The sequence below is a fragment of the Lepisosteus platostomus genome, chromosome 22 (genome assembly GCF_059453375.1).
Source record: "Lepisosteus platostomus isolate fLepPlt1 chromosome 22, fLepPlt1.hap1, whole genome shotgun sequence".
NCBI classification, from domain to species: domain Eukaryota; kingdom Metazoa; phylum Chordata; class Actinopteri; order Semionotiformes; family Lepisosteidae; genus Lepisosteus; species Lepisosteus platostomus.
This window is the reverse complement of record NC_142632.1, coordinates 2490892-2514362: the sequence shown is the minus strand read 5'-3', so window position 1 is coordinate 2514362 and position 23471 is coordinate 2490892. Positions and strand designations below refer to the sequence as shown.

The 23471-nt window shown below is 42.0% G+C and overlaps 6 non-coding genes across 6 annotated transcripts; 1 reads left to right on the top strand and 5 right to left on the bottom strand.

Moving 5' to 3' along the window:
- Nucleotides 1–1166: 1166 nt before the first annotated feature.
- Nucleotides 1167–1240, bottom strand: trnan-guu (transfer RNA asparagine (anticodon GUU)). The gene has a single exon. It is a non-coding gene; the product is annotated as a tRNA-Asn (tRNA).
- A 2679-nt stretch (nucleotides 1241–3919) lies between these two features.
- trnar-ucg (transfer RNA arginine (anticodon UCG)) lies at nucleotides 3920–3992 on the top strand. Its single transcript has one exon. It is a non-coding gene; the product is annotated as a tRNA-Arg (tRNA).
- Nucleotides 3993–10457: 6465 nt separating this feature from the next.
- Nucleotides 10458–10531, bottom strand: trnai-aau (transfer RNA isoleucine (anticodon AAU)). The gene has a single exon. It is a non-coding gene; the product is annotated as a tRNA-Ile (tRNA).
- Nucleotides 10532–12079: 1548 nt separating this feature from the next.
- On the bottom strand, nucleotides 12080–12158 carry trnas-cga (transfer RNA serine (anticodon CGA)). Its single transcript has one exon. It is a non-coding gene; the product is annotated as a tRNA-Ser (tRNA).
- Nucleotides 12159–13551: 1393 nt separating this feature from the next.
- trnas-uga (transfer RNA serine (anticodon UGA)) lies at nucleotides 13552–13633 on the bottom strand. The gene has a single exon. It is a non-coding gene; the product is annotated as a tRNA-Ser (tRNA).
- Nucleotides 13634–14596: 963 nt separating this feature from the next.
- trnas-gcu (transfer RNA serine (anticodon GCU)) lies at nucleotides 14597–14678 on the bottom strand. The gene has a single exon. It is a non-coding gene; the product is annotated as a tRNA-Ser (tRNA).
- Between the last annotated feature and the right edge of the window lie 8793 nt (nucleotides 14679–23471).

Below are 23471 nucleotides of genomic sequence, written 5' to 3'. Positions count from 1 at the left end.
AGTCCTGCGGTTTAATATAACGCTGTTACGTGTCGAGGCAGTATTTTTCTCTGTCCTACCGTTGAGACACGGGGCGTATATGGAAACGAACACATGCTACGGATCGTCTCTAATCGGTCCCTACAGTTGGAAGGCTCCTTGAAGCGTGCACCCCCATCATTCATCTTTGCGCATCTGTGAAAGGTAGACTCTTGAGCAATGTTTGAGCCAGCTCTAAGGCAACTAGTGCTATTGGACAGACACCTCTGGAAGATCCTAAGAGTCTCTTAACACCACTTCCAGCAGCAAGCTTAATTGTTCGCTGGAGGTCTCCCACCCAGGTACTGACCAGGCAAAGAATCACCAGTACATTGAATGAGGAAGTTAATCCTGAAATCCAATTACATATCTCAAGGTAAGACAAATCCATAAGAACATGTCTTAGTATTACTTCGTTTACATTAGTATGGCACTGAGTTGGAGCTCCTCTTTAAGCTGTGGTTTAGTTTTGCATTCATGTGTTTCTAGAGCAGTTATTTATGGGGGTGGGTGGGTCTTTCACAGAGGCTCAGGACAAATCCCCCGCCTGAAAGTCTAATGTGTGCGTTCAGACAGTCACAGGTCAAGAGCCAGGCAGGAGGACAATGGACAGATGAGCCAACGAACTAAAAATAAAAGAACAGATATGAAAAAGCCACCATCTTTTTCTTTTTGACATTTTCCGACTTTCATGCAAGCCAGGACAAAGTTGCTCGTAGCTACTTGTGGATTCAAATACTCTATCGAGTGCTTTGATGAGTTTTTGCAATTTGATTGTCGTCCTGTCAGCCTGTTTCTGTTTTTTTTTTTCAATCTAGGGATGGAAAGTATGAGGGAAATGATGGAGCAATCAATAACCGCTCCGGAAAAATGGCAGAAAGAAATGGTCCGTCACTAAGGACATTTGTGAAGCAGAGGAGTGACATCACCACAAAGGCGACACATTCTGCTGATGGTTTTGGTGAATAATGATTGAGGCGCGTTAAGAGAAAGGTAGCTGTGTCAGCATGCGTAGGCTGCAAAGGATCAAGCAAAGGTTTACTCCATGCTGAAAAGAAAAGAAAAGAAGCACAACGTTTCGACTGTGGAGCCTTCTGCGCCATCTTCTTTAGCGGTGATGATGTTTACATTGGAAAAACGGAGACATACGTCCCTGGGTGGGCTTGAACCACCAACCTTTCGGTTAACAGCCGAACGCGCTAACCAATTGTGCCACAGAGACTGACGGCCGCTTGTACTCCCTACATTTGCAGGTTTATGGTCAAAGAAAACAATCACTTGCGCTTCTTGCAGCCGGCAATCTTTTTCCACTGACAACCAAGAAATGGATTTCATCTTTCACAAGCTGTATGGATTTCTTCAAAAACAAGTTATTCCAGAAAGGAAATGAATTCTTGCATTAAACTGAACCAAGCTGTACGTTTGTCTGAAATGAGACATTCGGCACAACAAGACACGGAGAGAGGCACCGCTGGTATTCAGACCCAGGATCGCCTGCTTACTAGGCAGGCACTTTAAGCCACTAGGGAACAGCGCCAGCGGAGCACCGCGCTTTTACAGACACTTGGACACATCTGCGTTCGGTGTGCACTTAACCTGCTCTCTGAGCCCGTTGCCTCCGTCCCATTTAATAGCAGAACTGACGCCAAGAGAAATGATGAGAAATGGCATTTATCGGGCACTTTTCATGTCCAAGGAGCTCAATGCCCTTGACACCTCCCCAAGGCGACAGAGCTGTGCATTCTTTGGCGACACCATTTTTTCTTTTGTTTAATTTCTATACTTATTGATAGAATAAAAACGATATGTCATGTACTGTAAGGGAAATGTCTCTTTTCATGGGGAAAGCTAGCACCAGCAAATGTTGTGTTTAGAAGAAGTGATTTAACATGACACGTGACCTAATTTACCGGAGCAAAAGCTCACCCAGCAAGCCCTGCTTTACTTCTACAGGAGAGAAGTACTGTAGAGTCTGCAAGATGTTCAGCTGGGTAGCTACGTCAGCATGCCTCGGCTGCAAAGGAACAAGTAATAGGTTTATTGCATGCTGATGTAGCGGCGAGGCTTATTAATAAGGCAGAATTAAGTGTTTCCGAGCTTCCCAAATGAGGCCCCATTTCTCTGTTCATCTCTGTGGTGCAGCCACAGAGAGACTATTCCCAGGGTGATTTAAGGTCCTAGGACAGCTCCCAAAGGGGGATGCACTTAGCTAAGCCTGGCTATCATGATCAATGGTCATCCATTGGCACCTATCTGTCTAGGGAGTGCCAGTTGGACATCTGGACTGCATTACTAAGTGTCAGGAGTAAGTGACTCATATCTCACCTTGATCAACCAATCAGGGACTGGTAGGGCCGAGTAACCCACGTGGGACTCTGATGCCCATGGAACTTTCAGCCAATCAATGAGCTGAAGTTCCTCCAGGTAAAAACAGGCAACACAGAGAGCCTGAGAGATTCAGTGAGATTCAACAAGATTCAGAAGGGATTCTGGAGAGGATTCTGTGGACTGTTCTAAAGGGAATTCAAAGGAGAATTCCAGGGCAGGACGGCCCAGGAGCAGAAGGCTCCCAAGGGCAGGACATCCTCGCAGCGCGCCTCCTGACCATCCTGAGACTCAGCCCGGACAACCACGGAACGGCCAGTGTGTCTGAGTGCCAGAACTTTCCTTTGTTCTAAGAGTCTAGAGTGGAGGTTGCCAGAGAGTAACCAGCAGCAGGCCTCGTGAACAGGTCGGAACTGTGGAAAGCTGAATCACTATTCAGAACTAGCTCTTCATTAGGAACGAACCGGTCCTCTTCCTGACTTGCTGGGACCCACAGTCATCTTTTCTCCTGTGCACAAACTTTGCTAGTTAAAGCCAACACTAACTAGCCGGTCAGTGAGCATCAGCAGCGCACCGTCGCAAGCCGCACAGCACAGCCTGGCACTGAGCCAGAGAGCGCGGATTGGACAGCAACAGCCTGCAACTGTTTCTTTGTGCCCGCAGGAGATCTGAATCCCCAAAGATTGGATGAGTATTTAACTTCAATGCATTACAGCTCGAGAATTCAATTGTTATCCCAACCAGTTGATATCAATTTAATTCCTAAGAGTTATGTACTTGTTTGAGTATCTAATGTAGAAGTTATAACTAAGTTCATTTACGAAACGGTCTTAATGAATGATATACTGAACGTATGTCCTCTTGATATGTGTAACACTTCGTAACTGACTGAATATATACCTTTTGTATTCTGATAACCCTCTCGATAAGATCTGTTAGTTTTATATGCATATTCTATGTATTAATAAATGTATCCTCGTGTATTAGTACCTGTGTGTGTGCGTTGTTTGAGTTATGTCGCATGGTTGGACTCTAAAGCCATCAAAAGAATCAACTTTGTGATTTACTGCTACAATTAATAATTGTCTCAGTAAATGCCCAAACCCTACAGAACTGGTGCCTTCAGAGAGCCACTATGATTACATATTTGGCGTCCCTGAACCGGTTTTCTTACATATTTGGGGTCCCTGAACGGCTATGAATCACTACACTGAAAAGAGAAGAACGGAACCACAGCGTTTCGACTGTGAGGTCTTCTCACACCTGAAGAAGCCTCACACCTGTTAAAGGCTCCATGGTTTTCTTTCTTCTCTTTTCAACATGGAATACACCTATTGTCTGCAAGATGTGACAATTTCATGGTGTTTTGGAAGAAAACCTTTTTTCTTTGAATTCAAAATCAATCGGAATTTCAGCACGACACATCAACACTTTTTCTGTTTTAAGGAGATGATATTTTAAACCTGATAAAAATAGTAGGAAACACAAGTTTCTTGCTGTGAAAATTTAGATGGGGAAGTGTACTACTAGTAGCAGTGTAGAGCTCTCTGTGGTGGAGTGCAAGTGCATGTCCTATGGGCCAGTGGCGTAATGGATAACGCGTCTGACTTCGGATCAGAAGATTGTAGGTTCGAGTCCTGCCTGGCTCATGAGGCTTTTAAACCTCTCAGGTTCCTCGGTAACAGGTTGCCGTCATGTATATGAACTATAGAAAAGCATTTGCCACAACCCGTAAATTAGCACGCAAGTGCGGGCTAGTGAACACAGAACTGTATGGAGATCATCTCCAGCTCCGAGCTCAATTGCAATGAAAAAACATGCAGAACAGAACTGGAGAGCAGCTGAATTTGTGCTCGGTAGGGTGGGGAGGACTCAGCATTGCTATTGTTCTAATTGGCATGAACTGCAGGGGATCTGAATCAGAACATGTCAGTTAGTTCGATCATTGCGTCAATATGTAGGCCACGTTAATACAGAATTATTACTTTGTCTGTCTCGTCTTTGTATATAGCTGAATGTCCCTGACAATTTCATGTTAGTTTTTAAGAACGACATTGGTGCTAATAGATACACATATAGCATATAAGGAACACGTAAAAGTTTAGTCCATGCTGAAAAGATAAGAAAACCGCCACAACGTTTCATCTTGGAATAAATCTTTACTTGTTGTTTTGCAGCCTACCCATTCTGACCTAACTCCTCCCTTGAAATTCCCTAACAGATGAGGGTACGTAACGGTTCATGCGATGCTCAGTTGCAATTTGTCCCAAAACAAACAAGAACAGCAGCTGAGGGTTTGAGTTTGAACATGCACTGTATTAAAGCAGCTTTTATTTCCATTGATAAATGCTATATATTCCTACAGAGATTCTCCAGGTGAGTAAGCGATTCCTGTTTCTGTTTCTATTTCTGTTTCATATATATATATACAGTATATATACAGTATTGTACTATTATTATATAATTCGTTACACTGTGGCTGTGTTGTGTGTGTTAAGCTGCTGTTGCACTGCAATTTCCCTCACGGGATCAATAAAGTATCTATCTATAAGAAGACATTACCAACAACGACCACAAGATGGAGATATTGTCTAGACATTACCAACAACGACCACAAGATGGAGATATTGTCCAAAGAGGCAAGAAGGGCAAAGCCGCGATAAGGTAAAATCATTTTTTGTAAGAGATTGGTGTCAGAATGCACATCCGTATCCCAAACAGAATCTCTAGTAAAATATGATCATTTGTGAAACAGGCAAATGAGTGTCTGCTACAATATGATTGCTACAGATGCAGCCATTCAAAATGTGCGGGCGATACTGCATTATTTTCCGGTACGCTGTACGCAGTCTACCGCGAGTTACCGGTAAATACCGCGAGTTACCGGTAAATACCGCTAGCAAAATAATAGTATCCGGAATTTCCGCAAGGTGGAGCTAATAAAGCTCAACTTCTCATGTTTGAGCTGTAGCCATCAAAGTCTTTAATGAAGATATTACTAATAGTATTAATAATAAATGACCTTGGACAAGCTGTAAACTCAAAGTATTGCCCTGGTCCACATTATTTTTTTCACTGACCTTCTTTGTAAAAGTAACACCACAGCATTTCGCAATCACGCATTTTTTTCCAATCATGCAAAGTACAGTAATTTTTGAGAATCGATTCACCATGCCTTTCACATGCTCATAAAAGAGATTGATTTAGGAACATAAACATATTACCGTATGCAAACTGTACTGTATACAGTTTGTATATGTATATGTATATGTATATGTATATTTAATGTCTTAACTGTGCCCGTTTAAGTATTGAATATTTATATGGAATTTTACCACTGAAGGGAAATCTTAGTGCCTGAGCATAAAAAGAATAGGAGCGTAATGCAACGCGTGTGAAGGCCATAAACGATATTAATTTTGGAACATAAACATACAGTATATGGCTGGTCTCGGTACTTTAAAGAAAACATACACGAAACATGGTTTCATTATGACCAGAATCGGTCTTGAGATATTTTTAACTTGATTTACAGTATTTGAGAGGTATGTCTTGACACCGATACTACGTAAATACTCCTCACGTATATGTTTCTAGGTTTATATTATGCATTTCATACGGTCAAATTGCTTTTGAGCAACTGATAAGAAGCGCGAAACGGTATGCCCAGGGCGTTTTAGTTTTTGTTTTGTTTTAATGCAGTGCAGTGGATTGATTAGAGATATCAAGTACATACAAGTCATTTTTTAAATGTTGTAGTTCGTCTTGTAAAAATGTTACGAGTACATCATCTGTCAACAATTACACAGGTTCTGTTTCCATATTGCGGTTTTTGGTTACGTAATACTATTTTCTAATTTCACGTTGTGAATATATGATTTGGGCAAACAGAGCCGCAAAGAAGTACATTATGGGTTGTTGTTGTTTTTTTGCAGTTTTATCTAAAATAAGCGATGCTTAAACCTTTGTCTGATTCTTGTGAAACTATCCACACGACAGTTACCTAGGAGTTGACTTCAGTGATGTCACTGATGGGATGTTTCTAAAAATCCATCCTCTGTAAAACATCTTCTCTAGTTGTTCTGCATATGTATTCGCTAATGAAGCTGTGTGTTCTGAGCCTGGTTCTCTACATTTCTGTATGAACCAGCTTAGAGGGCTAAAGACAGCTTGTGTTTAAATTGAGTGTAAGGTAATTTATGCTTCTAAAGTCATGGTCAGCATTTATTATTGTACTGTGCTGTAAACTTCTTCTGTGCCTAATTACATTATTTTATAGTCGATAATGTTTCTGTAGTGCTTTTTCAGCCCTCAGCATGTGACTGCGCTGGTGGTGCTGTGGGTTAGGTTCCTGACTCCTATGTCACATGGTCTGTGGTTGAATCTCATGGAACTATGACTTTAATTTTTAACAAACATTTCTTTGAAAAAATGAAACATTTCCCTTGGTCAGAGATTAAATAAAACCTCACTCGCATCAAAACAAATTTATATTTCTAAATATCACAACATGATCGAATTTACGTCTTTTTAATAACAATGAATAGTCACCTATGCGTTACAAAATAAACATTTATATTGATTTGAATCGAGTTTTGATTTAAATCGTAAACGCGTGTTTAAAGGCGATATACTGTATAAAAGCGCTGATTCTTATGGAATGTGTTTGGCCGGGGATTCAAAAAAATTATTTTTTTTAATCGCGTATCTAAGGAAAATTGCAGTATAACTTTGTTCATGCACAAACAGTGGCATGTTACATTATAATTTGGGTGTCTCCTCTTGCCAAAAAGCTCTAAATTGGATTTTGAGTGCGGTTTTTGACTTTTTCTAAATTGCAACCCATAAATAAAGCTGATACAGTTTAGACTTACTGTATTCTAAACTGTATTACAACATCACATTGGACAATGCAACGTAAATTGCAAAAATGCACTTGGAATCTGTCCAAGCCCTACTACGAAAATTATTAAAACTGCGACACTTATCATTCATCTTTAAATAAACTTTATTTTATATAGCGTTTTAAGCGAATAGGTAATTAGATTGCTCATAAACCTAATCGCTTTTTCTACATAAACACAGCGTGATTGCTCTCTGAAAATGCTTTTTTCTTTATATTTAGGCTCAGATTTCAACTATAGATTGTATTATTATAAACTTTCTTGGAAAAATGTCTTTTATGTAAACCATGTTTGCTATTAATTCATTTAGGGCTAAAATACGTTCATTGTCTTCCAATCGAGTCGAGTTGACATTGGAAGCTTGCCACGCCCGGACTGTTACACCAACGCATTAGCATGTTGAAGCGATTTCATTGAGGAGGCCATCTACTAGTTAACTCTGTACTTCCTACTTTGAAAACACCTGTGAAATTGGTTTAATTCGTCACAGCCAGCACTCCGGCAGAGAGGGGGGTTGTACTCGTTAATGTCTGATGACATACAAGTGGAAAGATTACAGATTTTAATCGTTTTGTTTCTGAACCAGGGAAAATCTGATCATGTTTCTCTATAACAATAATAAAAAACTTTATTTTAAATTATTTTACATATCCCGCTTGCACATCGCACGACTTTAATAAATCTATTCTTTATTAATACTAAATAAATAATACTAAAAATACTACAGCAAAGAGGTCACTTGATTTTTGGAATAATTCCAAATAGCACAATGATCCACTGGCATTCCTGAAGTCTGTTTAGTGCATAATCTTCCAAATACAATCACTAAGCAATTATAAGAATTATACCATCCTATTTCTTTGTGATGTCCTGTAAAAACTAAACCTATTTTTATAAGGCTTTTACTCAAAAGGTTTCCAAACACACAAAGCATTTGTGAAGTACTATAGTATTTCTAAAGGTTACTGGTACAACATCAATCATTAAAGCTTAACAATAAAGTTTAGATTGCTGACTATGGACTAACTACATTAACTAACTGCAATGCAACATTATACATTTTACAAGAATATCTGGTTGAATTCTTGCATTTGTAGCCAATTTAATGTGAGAGAAATAAGCCAATTTAATTATTTCACAAAAAATAATGTAATATAAAATGGATGTTTTTAACTTTATTGTAGTGTTTTAGAAACTAATATGTCTTCAAAAATGGTTGTTTTTCACTCCTAGGAATGAAAGCTGTTGTTATATGATGTTTATTTTCAAATTTGGAAAAATCAAAGGATTCTAGCTTTCTCCCCTTGCAGGCATCGGACACAGAGAACCTCATGGTTTTCCTAAAAATCATTTTTTATGTTCCCTGGTGTTCCAAACTTAGTTTTAATTTGTTATTATGTTAAAAACAGGGTAATAAATTTCTAATTGGACTATAAATAATGTCATATTGTCTGCTATAAAACTGATGTTTTCAACTCTATTGTAGAGATTCTAGAATCATCTAATAGAGAATTGAAATAAAAAAAGGGCATAAGAAAACATTACCAACAACGACCACAAGATGGAGATATTGTCTAGACATTACCAACAACGACCACAAGATGGAGATATTGTCCAAAAAGGCAAGAAGGGCAAAGCCGCGATAAGGTAAAATCATTTTTTGAAAGAGATTGCTGTCAGAATGCACAACTGAATCCCAAACAGAATCTCTAGTCAAATATGATCATTTGTGAAACAGGCAAATGAGTCTCTCAGGTGCCCATTGCTCATTTTCAGACACATTTATGCAATACTTTCACCATGCGTTGAGCAATAGGGATTAAAGATACCAGAGGTAAGGTTTAAAAGTGATTCTGAGGTGCAACACATCAGCAATACAGCTAGGCATCTGAAATGCGGGGTTTGAGAGCCCTTCAGGGAACACCGTACCCTAAAGGTACCAGAAGTCCAGTAGTATAAGCATTAAGTCACTGTCACCCCTGTTACAATGTGATTGCTACATATCTTCATTTCTTTGGTTTTTAAGGAGTAAGAGTGCAGGGGGTCTAAATCTGCGATCCAGTGTGTTGAAGTATTTCACAAGATTACCTGTAGCCCGTATGGAAACAAATACTAATTCTGATTATTGCCCTGGGCATGTACCAATAAATCACTGAGCATATATATATATATATCACTGTGTTGAAGCTAGAGACCTGTATGTAATATTATGGTGCTAAAATGTCATTTTCACATATATTAATGTAATAAATGATTGCTTATGCTTTATAAACAAATCTAATTAAAATAAATGATTAAGTTTTGTATTTATCTTGTACCATAGAACATGATTTTCTTTGTATTTCAAGCCCACAAAGTGTCCAAATGACGCACTACATGATATAAGGAAGATTATCACATGCATATCGGTATTATCTTTCTTATGAAAATGCATTCCTTTCATTACCTTTTACTTTTTAAAATGAACTCAAATTGTGTATAATGTAATAATTTAAGTAGAAGTGCTTCACTGCTCTATGCCGTCTGGAAATAAATCCTCAGACTACTTACTGCCCTGGGCATGTACCAATAAATTACAGGAGCACATCTATATATCACTGCGTTGAAGCAGGAGACACACAATCACTGCAAACACATCCTAAATACAGTGTTCTAGCACCTTTGACCTCATCCAGAACATATCATTTCTTGAAAGGGATTGCTGTCCGAATGCACATCTGAATCCCAAACAGAATCTCTAGTAAAATACGATCATTTGTGAAACAGGCAAATGACTGTCTCAGGGGCCCATTCCTCATTCTCAAGACACATGTATGCAGTACGTACACCATGCATTGAGCAATAGGGATTAAAGACACCACAGCTAAGGTTAGAAGTCATTCTGACTATATTCTAAAATATTGGACTCATATTCTTATGATGGCAGACATGATGCTGCGTTTAAAACCGGTGTTAATGGACATTATATGACTGTCAATTCTGTTTTGTTTTGGAGACTCTTGGCTGCCTATATGGTACACTGCAGCGTGAAGGAATTATTTTCCAAAACTGTGTCAGCTCAAAAGTTGTAAGAGAACCTCTCCAGCTGCTTTAACTCTCTTCATTTTTGTCATTTAATTGTCTGTCGGCACTATGTGGCAGCGTTGCATGACAACCCCTCTCACCACGGAAAGGAACCTAACAGCTTTGGTAAGAGAGGAGAAAAGGACCTGGCCAGTACGGGGCACGAACCCGTGACTTTGGCGTTATTAGCACCATGCTCTAACCAACTGAGCTAACCGGCCTCACGACAGTGGTTCTCTCTGTGCTGCAAAAAATCGAACTCAGGGAATTTCTTTTGCCCTCCTTTGAATAGAAAGCCGTGTAATTCAGTGTACGGGCTTTCTCATGCAGTTTCATGGTTCTTGTAACCCAAATCCTACACTGGCCTGAAGTGCCCCCCATTTCACAGAATTTTTCAGCTGATTTAAAATGTACCTAAAGGAGAAGCATTATTGAAGACGATCAATTACCAAGAGCTTTTGTCAAAGGTTTTGGTGGTCATTTTTAATGACCACAGAGCGATGTGACCTCGGTTTTACATCTCATCCAAAAGACAGCGCCCTTTTACAACACAGTGTCTCCGTCACTATGCTGGGGCATTGGGACCCGCACAGACCTCAGGGTGAGCGCCCCACCGCCGGCACCATTAACACCGCTTCCAGCTGGAAGCTTTGTTTTTCCCTGTAGCTCACCCTCATCCGGGTACTGACCTGGCTCACACCTGCTTAGCTTCAGTGGGTTTTCAGTTGCGAGTTGCAAGGGGATGCAAGTGATGGAGCAGCTAGCTGCAAAAGCCACTGCATTGGCGGGGAATCAAAGCCGAGCCTCCCGCGTGGCAGGCGAGAATTCTACCACTGAACCACCAATGCTCAGAACCCGGGCCTTCAAAAAAGACGCTTTTTTGGTGCTCTGTGCAAAAAGCGTCGACATCTGCTTCCAGCTGTAAAATGCCATTCGCGGACGCTGAAGAACTTATTTGCAAGGGAGCGGGTACAAGCAATTTGGCATTTTAAAACCACCAGGAACACCGAACAGGGGCGCTTCTTTGCTTGCGCCGAAACACAACGACAGGAGGTGGACAACGTAGTCGGCAGGATTCGAACCTCTTTCTGTCTATTATATACTAAATGTTCTCTTGTCTGTCTCTTGTTTGTATAGAACTGAATGTCCCTGACAATGTACTGTTAGTTTTAATTGAAGAACGGCATTTGTGTTCAAATATATCAGACAAGTTTACGTAACTGCTCATGCGACACTCAGTTGTAATTAGTCAAGAAATAAAGTCGAACAACAGCTGCGGGTTTGATTCTGAACGTATCAGATTGCAGCACCTTTTACTTCCATTGACAAATGATAGAGATTCGAAGAGAGATCCTTCAGACCAGCAAGCAAACCCACGGCTATTTCGGTTTTCTATCTAGGCAACGTTGGTGTCTGCAATAGCATACATGAAAGCGTGATGCAATTTCTGTGGCTAAATTTGTTGCACGTCATGCACAGTAAGAGTGTTTCTAACACCAAATAAAAAGTCAACAATTAGCGATCACGCCTTCTCCTCAGTTAACCCACTGAAACCCTTGCTGTTAACAGTTCTTTAATGCATGCTTTACGAGCACCTACATATTGTGTCGGTTCTTTCAGTTTTATTCATTAGGTTTTCAAAGGCATAAGTAGAACACCAGAGGTGCGAACGCAAGATGTGTGGTTATCTGAAGAACTCATTTCCATGGCAGCGGGGCCAAGCTATTTAGTGTTTTTATAGTACCAGGGAAGGAGAAGCGGCACTTCACCTTTGCCGCGCAGGATTTGAACCTGCATGGGGAGTCCCCAACGGATTTCGAGTCCATCGCCTTAACCACTCGGCCACGACTACAGCGAGTTCACCATCGCCGCATTCCTCCTTTAATCTAACACGGAGTGCGACGTGGCTGCGGAAACCTTTTCAAAGTCGCTCTCCGTTAAAAAAAAATAATACCTTTGACAAAATACGTGCCGGCAGACAGACACGCCTCAGAGGGTTTAAGGCTGGCTTCATGTCGGAATGATAAAGTCTCCCCGTCCGGACATGAAAATGCCACTTTGTTACACACAAAAAAAGAATCAACAACAGAGAAATGCCCACAAGCATTTGAAAAGCCGCACCACGTCGCACTTGAAATAGCTCTTACATTAGTGGTAGACGCAGGAATCGCATTTTTATTTACGCTCTTACCAACGCGATGGAAAGCAAAACAAAGCAAAGCAGAGCAAAACAAAACGAACAAACGAAAACCCTGCACATAACGCCGTTACGTGCCCAAGTGGTATTGTACGTCATCCTAGCACTGCACCCCGGGGCGTACGGTACATGGGAACGAGCACACGCCACGAATCGTCTCGAATCACTCCCTACAGCTGTAAGGCGCCTTGAAGCGTGCACCCCCAACATTCTTCTTTGCGCATCTGTGAAAGGTAAACTCTTGAGCAAACTCTGAACCAGCTCTAAGGAAACTAATCCGATTAGACGTAACTTTGACTCATCTTTTTACGCTCAGTGCTGGATTGCTCAAACTCCAGCTAGGGTTAGGGTTAGCATTACCACGCTACTTAGACACTTTGTTTACGCTCAGTGCTGGATTTTGGGAACTTCAGGACGAGTGGGAATTTTCTCCTATCTGTCCATTCTGTTTTGTTTTGGAGACTCTTGGCTGCCTATGTTGTACAGTGCAGCGTGAAGGAAACATTTTCCAAAACTGTGTCAGCTCAAGAGTTGTAAGAAAACCTCTCCAGCTGCTACAACTCTCTTCATTTTTGTCATTTAATGTGACACTCAATGTATAACTGGAGCCTCACATATGCAAATGGTGCGGCTCCAGTTCGACACCCAGTTCGACACCACTTTACAGTATATGACAAAAGCATGGCAAACTGTGCCGGACCAGCAGATAACTTCCGCTTATTTTGACCATATTAAACATTGGAAATCTTCCCACTTGCATTTGTGACACTTGATTTTGGCTCCACCTAAGAAACTCTTAAATCTTCTAACACTTTTCTCTTCTCCCGCAACACACTTGTCTGTCGGCACTATGTGGAAGCGTTGCATGACAACCCATCTCACCACGGAAAGGAACCTAACAGCTTTGGTAAGAGAGTAGAATTACCTGAAGAACTGCTTTCCATGGAAGCAGGACCAAGCGATGTAGCATTTTTATAGTGCCAGGAAAGGAGAAGCGGCACTTCGCCTTTGCCACACAGGCACAAGGCGACGTGCAGCAGACGCCGTAGTCAGCAGGATTCGAACCTGAGCGGGGAGTCCTCAATGGATTTCAAGTCCATCGCCTTAACTACTCGGCCACAACTACAGTGAGCTCGCCGCCGCCGCATTCCTCCTCCGGAGTGCGAGGTGTCTGCGGAAACCTTTTTAAAGTCGCTCAACGTTAAAAAAAAAATACCTTTCACAAGATACATGCCGGCAGACAGACACGCCTCAGAGGGTTTAAGGCTGGCTTCACGTTCAAATGATAAAGTCTCACCGTCCGGATGTCAAAATGCAACTTTGGCAGACAGAAAAAAAACATCAACAAACCACAAATGTGGACAAGGATTTTACAAGCTGCACCACACTGCACTTTCAAAAGCATTTACATTCGTGTTAGACGCAGGAATTGTCCTTGTTTTGCGCGCTTACGAACGCCATACAAATAAAACAGGTCTACGGGTCTGAAACCTGCTCCACGGAAAACAGTTCTGTTGCGCTTTTGATCAAAGGGAGATTCTCTGTTCTTACTTTTTCATGACATAACACCCAAAGGGGCTTCTTTGGAGCTGGATTCCAACCAGCATCCTAAAGTTTCTTGGTCGTATCCTTTACAGTCCTCTGTTCGGTCGACATGGAACAGAAGGGGGCAGCTTTCCTCACACATACAGTGCAGTTCTGCATCAGACCTCTAACTCGTTTCCTTAGCTTGGATTTAAGCCACGAAGCAGGCTTCTACTGTATAAACGTCTAGAGGAATCACAAACTATTTGAGAGGCCATCATCCCAGGGGGAACTGACAAAGTCTATCCCTAAACACCTAGCGCAGTCTCTCGAGAGACTGTCAAAAATCGCTTTCTCCGTTTGTGCTGCAAGTAAGTGAAAATGCGGTCTCAACCCAGAGCCACTTGGCAGCAGCGGCACGTAAATACTGTTACTGCCACTGCTCGATACCGACGTTAGCCTACTATACCATGTTCAGCCAGCGCTAGAAAATGTACAGCTCTAGTACTGGAGCAAACAGAAGGAGGGCCAACATCTAACAGGCACACGTGTCAGACATAGAGAGCGCCGAGGATGGGATTCAAACCCATGCGTGCAGAGCACAATGGATTAGCAGTCCATCGCCTTAACCACTCGGCCACCTCGTCAATGAAACTGGGCTTTCCAGACACGGGTTGGCACGCTCCAGATGATCTTTTTCTTTTTTTTCCCTCGTACTCGAGGGTCCTTTTCCTGTTCCACATGCGATTTCAACATTTTCCTTGGGAGATGTCAAGCCAGCAAGCCACTGCTGTGGTTCAGTGGCCAGTGTGGAGTTCAGTGGCCCTGTTGTACACAGAAAGCACATTGAGCTCCTTGGACATGAAAAGTTCCAGATAAAAGCCATTTGTCATCCTTTCTCTTGGTGTCGATGTTGCTATTGTATGTAAAGGTGGCAACTTGCTCAGCGAGCAGGCGGAGCACACACCGAATGCAGATGTGTCTGAGTGGTGTGTCCAAGTGGCTGCAAAAAAACAGTACTCCCGGGGCGCCGTGGCTTAGTTGGTTAAAGCGCCTGTCTAGTAAACAAGAAATCCTGGGTCCGAATCCCAGCGGTGCCTTTTTTTGTGCTGTGTTCTCGAACAGAACTGGTCATTATGGACAACCGCATACGCCTAGACTTAATTAAATGCAAGTATTCATTTCCTGTCTTGAACGACTTGTTTTTCTTAAAATGGATGCAACTTGCAAAACATGAAATACAAACCTCGCTAATCAGCGCTCGCGGCTGGCAAAAAAAAAAGAAGTCAGCAATGTTTTTTTTCTTTAACCTTAACCCTGCTAATGGAGAAGAGTTAAACGACCGAGTCTATGCAGCTTAAACGGTGCTCACGTCGGGTTCTTAGCTGAAAGGGTGATAAATCCCGCTCACCCCAGTCCTTAATCTTTTAAAAGGATACAAAATTGAACCTAGTCGCCACATCACATACATCCTGTTCAACGATAAAAAGGTGACATCTATCCTCGATCCAGAGTAAATCCCACGTTGAGGGCATATTTTTTTCCACTTTACCATGAGTCGGGCTCGGCTGCACAGAGGCGAGAGCAGAGCAATGAGGTCACGGGGACAGGAGAGCCACACGCTGGCGGTTTAAACACGCGGAAGAAAACTGAGGGATCCACAGTATGTGGACCCTCCGTGCGCCATCAGTCCGCACTCCGGACTCTGAATCCTGCCATCCGAGTTAAGATCTCGGCGGAACCTGAGGCGCAGTTCTTTCTTAAAACGTAATCTGGTGAGCATTTCTAGAATCGTACTTGTATAGATGCAGCCTTTAATGTGTTGCTAGGTTAAAATTGATGACTTCTTGAACTTCAGTAGGCAACTGCCCTCTTGATTTTGGATTTAATTTCTTTATTACAGGGGCGCTTTTATGAAGACCGAGTCATGTTCAGGTACTTTGCTTGATGGAGGAAGCATATTTCGGACTCTGTGATCTGCTCACCTGGAAAGGTCTGCTGTACTACTACAAGAGAGAAGTAGAGTCTGGAAGAATGGACAATTTTATGATGCTTTGGAAGATAATGTTTTTTTTTTCTTTGAAATTGAAATGAATCAGAATATCAGTGCAAAAGACAAACTCTTGGTTTGGTTTAAAGAGATATGGTTTTAAAACAGACAAAATGTAGAAAACAGGTGTTTCTCACTTTTGGAAGAGAATGGACTGGGGGTAATATTTTACAAGTTATATAATAGTAAAATATTATATAATAGGGGTAATAGTCGCGAGGGGCTTCAGCTTTTTCGTGCTTAATATGGTGCGCTGTGGCCACGGCAGATATGGGATCTATAAAAGCCGAAAATTCTCCGATCATTGCCTGACACAGCTCCTCAAAGCTATTACAGACCTCAGGTCCTTGTCTAGACATCCACTCGTGGACCGCTCGGCTGGTAGTTTTCCTTACTAACATAGCCTTTTCCTGTTCAGACGCTTCGGGCATAAACTGCAAAGTATATCTCAGCTCATCAATGTAGGTCTCCACATTATTCCCTGACACTGTCGGGTCAAACCTTTCTACATCTTTGGCTAACTGCCTCAGGGAGTGGAGGTTAATTTTTACAGTTTCTCCGTGGGCAGGGAGACGGCCGTGATCAGGAGCAGGGGGTCTATGCCTGAATTGAATCGCCCTTGCGTCTCGCGCAGGACTCGGCGATCTCCCCCATGCCGATCCGACCACAGACCCTGGCCGGGAGAAACCTCCTGGGTGAGCGCTCCGGGCTGCTAGGTGGGCTGGCATGTAAGTGGGATCTAGCCTGTTTTGCTTCCAGTACGGCAGCATCTAACTCCTTTTGCCTTTCCTGGCTGAGCTCATTTAAACTCTCAATTTCTTTTTCTTTTTCTTTCAAGCTCGCTTCTAGGTCTCTCCTAGCTACCTCAGCCGCAGTTTCTCTAGCAGACAGGTCATCTAATTTACCTAAAACTTCCCTGAGTCTGTCTTCACTTTCCTCACTTTTCACTCTCTTTTCTCTGATTATATCCAACAACTCAACTCGCTCCGCCTTATATCTTTCTAGCTTTCCCTGAAGCGTTTGAAACTTTGTCAGCTCGGACAAAGACAGTTCCAGCTGTTTAGCTAGATTTAAGGCGAAACTAGATAGGACCTGAACTGCGTTCACAGACCCTCCTGTGTTAAGCTGGTTCGCTACCTTAGCTACTAAATCTACTTGCAGCTTCTCAATATCATCAAAGTTCAACTTTTCGATACCGCTCCAGTAACCAGGATTGTCGTCGCTAGAAATAGTACTTATAAGCGACTCCACTTCAGACATTTTAGCAGCCGATTGTCATTACGTCAGAGAAACTTTAAGAGTATTACTTTTTTTCCTTTTACCAAAATACAGTATGGAATCTAAACACCCGAGCAGATGGATTTCCAATCAGCACACGTTACACTAAACGCTAGAAAACAGGGGGATTTCTTTACGCAGTTATCAGCACACCCGGTATTCGCGTATAAAAGCCACGGTGCTGTGCTGAACTTGAACTCACAGCAACATCAGTTATTCTGTGCGATTGAGTCTCATTTCATTCTAAACTCGCCCACCCAGGGACGCCATTAAATGTAGTGGTTTGATGGGTTTACTGAGACACTTATTAATTGTAGCAGTAATCACGAGGTTGTTCGTTGGGGCTTTTAGAAAATCAATCGCCAGAACAACTAACAACGCACACACACGGGTTCAATACACGAGATACATTTATTAATATAAATTGTGCACCAAACATATACTAGTCTGCCTGGATACGAGCGGCAGACCTTACTGTGAGGGTTATCAATATACAAGATATATAATCTCGAAGAGATGCAAACACAAAGAGATACACAACAGAGAATATATGTCAATATATATCGTTCGGTTACCAAATCGCTAATCAGTGTTATTACCCATTGTTACTCTAAACTCGGAAGTAAATACATTACTCATGAATTAAATTGATAACAACTTGTGTTGAGGTACAATTGAATTCTCGAGACGCAATGTAGAACATGGGGTTAACTTATCCACTGTGTATGGATTTGGAATTTCCCGGCACGAACACCAAACCAGCTGACAAGCTCTGTTGCAGCCTCTGTTCCAGCGGTTGTCCAATGGGCGTTGTGTCGGCGTCCTCTGGCTACCAGCCAACCAGTCAAGGTGCAGCTCGGAGTAGGACGGGCGGAGGAATCTGACTGCGGCGCGCAGGGCAGTCGTTGCTCCGAGGGGATCTACCAGCAGTCCGGCTGGCTAGTAGAAAGTCTCTATGCACAGAGTGTGACCGCGAGTCCTCACAAGTCACTCTTTTGCCTGGGAAGAAACTGGTTCGTTCCCGGTCCAGCGCTGCTTCTGAATAAGCTATTCAGGTTGTCGACGAGGGTCCAACTGTAGGCTGCCGTTGATCAAACGGAGCATTCACGTTAGTAGAATTCTGAGTACGTACGGGATGCTTGGCCTCGCGCTTAGAACAAAGTCCAAGTCCCTATGCAGACAACAGCAGTTGTCACGTGATTGTCTCTGAGGATGCGCGAAAATGGCCAAGGAGAGCCCCGATCTGAGCTTGCGCTCCCTTTTTGACCAAGACACAGATGTGTGCTGATTGGTTGAGAGTTTGGCGGGCATTGGAGACCCACGTGGTATTACCACGCCCTGCCAGTCCCTGATTGGTTGGTCAAGGTGAGATATAAGTCACTTACTCTTGACACTTAAGAATGCAGTCCAGATGTCCATTCAGCACTCCCTAGACAGATAGGCGCCAATGGATGACCATTGATCATGATAGCCAGGCTTAGCTAAGTGCATCCCTGTCTGGGAGCTGTTCCCTATCAAAAGAAAACAACTTAAATCAGTCTGCATGAATACTTTCTCTGTGGCTGCACCACAGAGATGGGGGGTGAGATGGGGCTTCATTTAGGACAGCATACCAACGCTTAATTCTGTCTTATTAACAAGCATTGCCGCTACACTTGTATCCCAACTTTTGCAACTCGCAACTGAAAACCCACTGAAGCTAAGCAGGTGTGAGCCAGGTCAGTACCAGGATGAGGGTGAGCTACAGGGAAAAACAAAGCTTCCAGATGGAAGTGGTGTTAATGGGCGCTCACTCTGAGGTCTGTACGGGTCCCAATGTCCCAATATAGTGACGGAGAAGCTGTGTTGGAAAAAGGGCGCTGTCTTTTGGATGAGATGTAAAACCGAGGTCATAGTGCTCTGTGGTCATTAAAAATGACCACCAAAACCTTTGACAAAAGCTCTTGGTAATTGATGGTCTTCAATAATGCTTCTCCTTTAGGTACATTTTAAATCAGCTGAAAAATGCTGTGAAATGGGGGGGCACTTCAGGCCAGTGTAGGATTTGGGTTACAAGAACTATGAAACTGCACGAGAAAGCCCGTACACTGAATTACACGGCTTTCTATTCAAAGGACAAAAGAAATTCCCTGAGCTTGATTTTTTGCAGCACAGAGAGGACCACTGTTGTGAGGTCGGTTAGCTCAGTTGGTTAGATGGTGGTGCTAGTAACGCCAAGGTTGCGGGTTTGAGCCGCGTACGGGCCAGGTCCTTTTCTCCTCTCTTACCAAAGCTGTTAGGTTCCTTTCCGTGGTGAGATGGGTTGTCATGCAACGCTGCCACATAGCGCCGACAGACAAGAGTGTTGCGGGAGAAGAGAAATGTGTTTGAAGATTTAAGAGTGTCTTAGGTGCAGCCAAAATCAAGTGTCACAAATGCAAGTGGTTGGATTTCCATTGTTTAATATGGTAAAAATAAGCGGAAGTAATCTGCCGGTCCGGCACAGTCTGCCATGCTTTTGTCATTTACTGTAAAGTGGTATTGAACTGGGTGTCGAACTGGAGCCTCACCATTTGCATATGTGAGGCTCCAGTTATACATCGAGTGTCACATTAAATGACAAAAATGAAGAGAGTTAAAGCAGCTGGAGAGGTTTTCTTACAACTTTTGAGCTGACACAGTTTTGGAAAATGTTTCCTTCACGCTGCACTGTACAACATAGGCAGCCAAGAGTCTCCAAAACAAAACAGAATTGACAGATAGGAGAAAATTCCCACTCGTCCTGAAGTTCCCAAAATCAAGCACTGAGCGTAAACAAAGTGTCTAAGTAGCGTGGGAATGCTAACCCTAACCCTAGCGTAAAAAGATGAGTCAAAGTAACGTCTAATCGGATTAGTTTCCTTAGAGCTGGTTCAGAGTTTGCTGAAGAGTTTACCCAGTGGGCACTGATTCGTCGAATATACGTATATTCACGGCGAAAATACGGCTATACGTATATATACGTCGCCTCGACGTATAATCAAAGTCGAATTGCAACCGTAAAATCGACGACATTAATAAACGCATATATAACGTCGAAAACACATCTAACACAGTGCCTGAGGCTTTTTACTGTATGTATCGTGTGTGCCGCAACTAGGAGTATACGGCACTCTGCACAGTGTACGAAGTAAATTATTTTCGCAGTAATTAATTTACACGTGTATAATAAATATAGTAAATATAATAAATTAATTACTGCGAAAATTACTTCGTACACTGTGCAGAGTGCCGTATACTCCTAGGTAAGTTAGGTACATCTTTTTGCCCAAAACTGAAGGGGCGACATTCCTCCCTCCCCCCGTGATGCCAGGCCTGTCCCCATCCTATTCCATAATGTCATTATACTGTATATAATACCATACAACAGTGACCGATCCTTACTAACTGCATGCGTTAAAATTGCACATCAGCTCATAGCAGGGGGCACATAGCCACGATGTATTATCAATGTTAAATTTCAACCATAATATCGACAACATTAATAAACGCATACGTTGAGAAAATATCGAACCCAGCATATTTTCCGGTTATATACCACAATGCATTGCTAGTATTCGTTGGTCACCATTTTGGACACGTTTTTCAAACGTAGAAGTATATCCGCAAATATCTCAGCAATCCTCTTTTGACGAGTAAGTATGAACAATAATAATACTATCTGAATACATACAGATCTTTCTTAATATTATTTTGATTAAAATAGTAAGTGAATAAGCAAAAAATGGCACATAAAAATAGTGGAGCTTTTTAAACGTCTGTACTTACTGCGCCCCATAAGAAATCGTTTGTCCCCGTTCAAAAGAGGTTGTGCGATGTCCTGCAGCGTTCGCAAAGCAAACCTTTGACAGTTTGAAAAGAGGAATTTATTCTGCTTCCTGTGCGTGCAGTAGTTACAAAGTTGAACGTCTTTACACGATCTGCTGCAGTTTTCAGTGGGCGGGCGTTGTCAAATGGCTTGGAAAAACGCACTGTGTTTCGGCTCGGCAAACATCGTGAGCAGTGTCCTGCATGTTTTCTGTGTATAGCTGTCTTTTAACGCATACAGAATTCATTCGAAATGGGGAATGGTGTGAATGGGGAAGATGACACTAAATCGTTTTGCCGTTTCTCTATTCTTATTCTATGTTGTACTTTCAAACTTTGGGTACTCTTTAATTAGGACAGACTTTATTGCTCAACTTCTATGATGCAAGCCAAATTTTATACATTTATTTCAGCTTTGAGCTTAGTAAACCGTTCATTTTTTAGATTATACTAAAGAAGATATTAATCATCATTAATTTGGGAAGTAATATTATATAATTTTCTCCTAGCTGCGGTGCTGAAGTCCCGCCCTAAATCAGCAGAAAAAGAAATAAAGGAGCACGCAATGTGTTACTTGAAGAATGCATATGCAAGGCAGGGGGCCAGGAGATCTGGACACTGAAAATACTAGGTTTTTGGTTCTAACTGTTAGGACAATTACACAGGGTTTGCAAATAGTGGACAAAAATCGTCTTAACTTCCATTGTAATATTTTTTTTCTTGGAAATATAGAAGTTGTACATTTTAAAATGTATATTTGAATCAAAATGTGGTTTTGAGTTAGTGTGTTAATGTAATTAGTTTGTGTTTGCCGTTACTATACTGTATATTGCCATATTACCAGAATTTGTAGCTGAAGTTTAAGACTAGTTGTGTTTTTTATGATTATTGCCCATATGTTGATTGTTGATTGATTGTATACAATGTATAATTTGAAATACATATTTTTCAGGTGTGAATGTGTATTTTCAGAATAAATTTCTAAACCAAATCATTGGGTTGATTTACTAGTTTCTACACCTGTAAAACCTAACTTTGATGTATAATAGACCTCTACCCATATACGTATAATAGACCTCTAAAGTTATCCGTATAATAGACCTCTAACCATATACATATAATAGACCTCTAAAGTTATCCGTATAATAGACCTCTACCCATATACGTATAATAGACCTCTAAAGTTATCCGTATAATAGACCTCCAACCATATACGTAGAATAGTCCTCTAAAGTTATCCGGAACTCCTACCATATATGTATAATAGTCCTCTAAATTTATCCGTATAATAGAACTCCAACCATTTACGTATAATGAACATCTAATCATAGACGTATAATTGACGTATAACAATAGACGTATATTAGAATTTCATTCTAGACGAATTGCAGACCACATTTAGACGTCTAAGGTATGCGTTTAATAGACGTATATTATACGTCTTTTGCCCACTGGGTTACGTCTCAACAGAAACGCTCTTTAGCTCTTTCAGTGTTATGCAGAGAACAGCGTCTGTCGAGATCACTTTTGAGTCAGCGCGAAACGCCGTGTGCTGTCAGTTTGATTTCATATTGCTCGTAGCGGCGCCCGGCTTTTGTCTGTCAAACGTTAGGTTGCGCTTCTTCATGCTGCATCGTCGGCATGAGTGGAGCTTTTTAAACGTCTGTACTTACTGCGCCCCATAAGAAATCGTTTGTCCCCGTTCAAAAGAGATTTTGCGATGTCCTGCAGCGTTCGCAAAGCAAACCTTTGACAGTTTGAAAAGAGGAATTTATTCTGCTTCCTGTGCGTGCAGTAGTTACAAAGTTGAATGTCTTTACACGATCTGCTGCAGTTTTCAGTGGGCGGGCTTTGTCAGATGGCTTGGAAAAACGCACTGTGTTTCGGCTCGGGAAACATCATGAGCAGTGTCCTGCATGTTTTCTGTGTATAGCTGTCTTTTGACGCATACAGAATTCATTCGAAATCATTGATTTCTCCAATTATCAAGGGTCCCTTAAAGGATGAGTCAAAGTAACGTCTAATCGGATTAGTTTCCTTAGAGCTGGTTCAGAGTTTGCTCAAGAGTTTACCTTTCACAGATGTGCAAAGAAGAATGTTGGGGGTGCACGCTTCAAGGTGCCTTACAGTGCGTTGTTTCCGACACAGTGTGGCCGGGTGTTTTCCGAGTTATCGCACGAATTGGGCACGCCCACAAGCCGAGAGCCGCAGGCGATGAGCCCGGGGCTGAACAGGCCCCACTGGCTAGTTTGTAAGGCCAGGTGCATTGCCAACCACGACCGGCAGC